Source organism: Monodelphis domestica, chromosome 7 (assembly GCF_027887165.1).
Source record: "Monodelphis domestica isolate mMonDom1 chromosome 7, mMonDom1.pri, whole genome shotgun sequence".
Classification (NCBI taxonomy): Eukaryota; Metazoa; Chordata; class Mammalia; order Didelphimorphia; family Didelphidae; genus Monodelphis; species Monodelphis domestica.
Window position 1 is genome coordinate 69,612,017 of NC_077233.1, and position 3,865 is coordinate 69,615,881.

The 3,865-nt window shown below is 33.8% G+C and overlaps 1 non-coding gene across 1 annotated transcript; it reads left to right on the forward strand.

The window, feature by feature from the left end:
- Positions 1-205: 205 nt before the first annotated feature.
- LOC130455739 (U6 spliceosomal RNA) lies at positions 206-309 on the forward strand. The gene has a single exon (XR_008913833.1). It is a non-coding gene; the product is annotated as a U6 spliceosomal RNA (small nuclear RNA).
- The last annotated feature ends 3,556 nt before the right edge of the window (positions 310-3,865 follow it).

The window sequence follows — 3,865 nt, forward strand, 5'->3', positions numbered from 1 at the left end:
TCTAGTGCAAATATTAATAATATTGAAATAGATCTTGATCAATGACACATGCAAAACCCAGTGGAATTGCTCATTGGCTATGGGAGGGGGGAGTGAGGAGGGGATGGAAAGAACATGAATCATGTAACCATGTAAAAATATTCTAAATTAATTAAATAAATAAATTTAAAAAAAAGAATCCCTTTCCTTCTTCAAAATGCAGCCAGTGTTTGCTTCAGCAGCACATATACTAAAATGGGAACAATATAAAGATTAGCATGGCCCCTGTGCAAAGATGACATGCAAATTTGTGAATCATTCTGTATAAAAAAAAGACAATCCAAGTACTATCTTCTATGTGAAGTCTTTGTTTCCCCAAACTGCTAGTTTCCCTATCTAATATATATTTAGTTTATGTTTGCTGTATATATATATATATATATATATATATATATGAATATAAAGTATATTTCTACATGTTATCTTTCCCAACACAAACCTAAACTCTTCAAGAACAGGGGCTATGATTTTTGGCTTTGTTTCTCTAACACTTAGCATAGTACCAAGCACATAATAGGCATTTAATACATTCTTGCTGACTGATTGATTGCTATAGCTATAGTTTCCACCCTTTTGAAGTTCCCATTTTTAACAGCCCTCTTGCGAGTGAAGGACAGACTCTGTGTCTTCCTTGGGTGGGGGTAGTGAAATAAACACAAAGACTTCTGGGAATTATATATATTTTGAAATTATATATATATATATATATCTCCTTAGCCAAGGAAACTGTAGGATTCAGGGTTTGGAGGGTGTCTTAGGGAGAATGATGGAGAATGTTTAAGAATCAAGAAGGGGGAAAGGATGACTCTTCCCTCACCACCAGTAGTAATAACAATAGAGAAGAGAATTAAACATGACTGAGAACAGTTTTAACAGCAAGAGCAGTAAGAACAGTGGCTGAGATGCATTTTTATCTCTTAGCCCCACAGAAGAGATGAGAAAACAGGGAGATAGTCAGAGATAGGTATCAAGACCATAACTCATTGGTGTGGTTGGAGTACTGGTAAAAGTAGATCTATTGTTGGGTATATAAAGGAATTGACTAAATTTATTCCCTTTCCTTTGCCTTCCTTCAGCCAGTTGTGACTAGAACTCATTTCTGAGTTTATTTCTGTACTGTGGTAAAAGTTGTACTTTTTACGACTCTAGATTCACTTCTCATAAATATCTGTGGTGGACCAGACATGCACATTTCCATGTGTCTCTTTGTTTCTGTTAAGTTTTTGGTGGGATAGCCCTGGTAGTGTTAGCCACACAGGAGGATACTCATTGCCAGCTCTCTTCTTGGCTTCTAAGCTAGAAAATGTGTCATATAGTGCTTTAAAATTTCAGATAAATTACATTAATAGTTGTTCCCCCCCGCCCCCACACACAGCATCCCATCTTTTGCCTCCATGCCTTTGTAGGCTATCTCCCATTCCTAGAAAGCTCTTTCCCTCTTCATCTCTTCCTCTGAGAGTCTCTAGAGGGCTCTTCAAGGATCAGTTGCTACTTCCTAGAAGAGGATTTCCATGGTTTTCTTAGATGTTAATTCCATAATACATGTATATGTGTGCATAAATATATATATATATATATTCTTATCTGTGTACATGTTGCAGCTACTATAGCCTTCTTGCTATCACCATCATCGTCGTCGTCGTCGTTGTCATCATTTCAAGTTGCAAAATTCACAAAGAGGAGACAAGTAGATGGAGTGGGCTACTTGTGCAGGATTACCAATATCTTTTCTTTTTTCCAATCTGAACACTAATCAGTGGAAAGAAAAACAGAATCTATTCTGGAAACTCTAGGTAGTAGAATTATCTACAAAGGAAGTTTTCTTTTTGGAAAGAAGTCTCTGGTTAACTTTGAACATGTGAAAACACATGTGAGCAGAATAGCATTTAGAGGGAGAAAAGGGGCATATTGTTCTTTAAAGAACTGGGCTTCAGTTTAACTGAATTGTTTAAATTTTAATCTTTATTATTCTATGCACGATAACTTAAAAAAAAAAACCAATAATGGGTTTCAAAGGCCAATGAGGGAAGAGCGAATTAGTTGGAGTTAGTAACACTGCAAAATGGTTACCAAGGGAACTTTCTTCTTATTGGAAAAGATACAGCCATGAGGACTGCAGATTTGGGGATGTGCCCACACAGCTGTGATCTTTCTCTACATTTTTTTGTTGTGAACACAAAAAGAGAAAGGAAGAGAGAGTTGCCACAGGAAGTAGAAAGTGAAGTTTCCCTTTGGAGACACTGGATAGGTAGAGAGTTTTAAGAGCAAATTAGGAAAGCTCAGTGAGCAAACCGAACACCTTTTCTTTGATGATTAATTAACAAGTAGTTAAGAATGTTTGATATCAAGGATGCTCAAAAGCCTTAAAATGGCTTGGTAAAGACAGAAATAATTTCTGTAAAGTTGTAGACCAGTTAGAGCCCAGAACTTTTCAATATCTAAAGCTAAGGGAAAGTTAAAGATTATCCTCTAAACAGAATTTTTAAAAGCTACAATTAACATAAGCATGATTGAAAAAGTTTGAATGAACCCTCTGGAGAGGGGGTGGGATGCCCATTAATGGATTTATTTAAACAAAGGTTAGATAGCTATACAATAAATTTTGTTATAGTAGGATTTCTTTTAGGCATGATTTGAATTAGTTGGTCACTGAAGTTCCTTCTAACTATAAAATTCACCAAAGGGGAAAATTTTCTTGACTGATGGTATCAAAATCAAATAGAAATGGATCCCTGCAGGTCATATGTTGGTTGACTCAGAACATCACAAATTAATATTATTTATGGTATATTGTGTTTTAATTTATTTACTTTGATGTTCAGCGGTATCTTCATACATGAGCACCTTAAGTCACAAGCAATTTGAGATAGGAGCAATCACAACCCCAATTTTTTGCTGTAAGTCAAGAGTGGATATTTGAATCATGAGCTTCCTCTGTGAGAGGAGTCGGAGGTGGATGAGGTAATTAGTACAAGCAAGATTAAGGAAATGTTGAGGATTTGGGAAAAAATTAAACAGTTTAATGAAAAGACACACCCAGAAAAAATTGCGACAGGTCCTGCATTGGAGCTGTGTAATGACACTTGTTTCACACATTATCAAAACATTCAAAAGGAGGAAGAAACAAACTTCCATGAAAAGGTTTTTGTTGAAACAGACTCTAAGTAAAATCCAGGAAAGTGTATCAAAATAACCAAAATTCAATGAAGAAAATGGTGATAATTAAGTAAAGTAAAAAAATAGCAATTAAGTTTATCAATAAAGTTACATATTTTTAGTAATGTGTAAGGTCAATTTTGCATTTAAATGTAGTGTTAGGTATGTAGAGAGTAAATTATGTTAAGTGATAGCCCATGAAATGAAAACCTGACAGCATCTTCAACTGACCTTGAAGGTAAATAACAATTCATATGCAAGTTTATTTCTTTACATTCTTTTGTAGCTATAAATACATTTATTTATAAAATACATTGTCATATTTAAAAGCATATAAAACAAAAAAATTCATGTGGTTTTTTGGGGCTAGAGCAGATTAATTGCATTTCCATTAATTTAAATGGGGAAATTTGATTTGACACATGAGTAAATTGAGTTATGAGCTTGGTAATGGAATGAATTAAACTTGTGTGTTGAGGTACCACTGTATTTGTTTATTTTATTATGTATTTTAATTTATTTTGTAATTGTATGTATATTTATTTTTATATTTATTTTTATATTTTTATATATGATTATATTAAAATATATATGATTACATTAGAAATCATACATTTTGTCTAAGAATCAATATTAAATATTGGTTCCAAGGTAGAGTTTTAAGACCTAG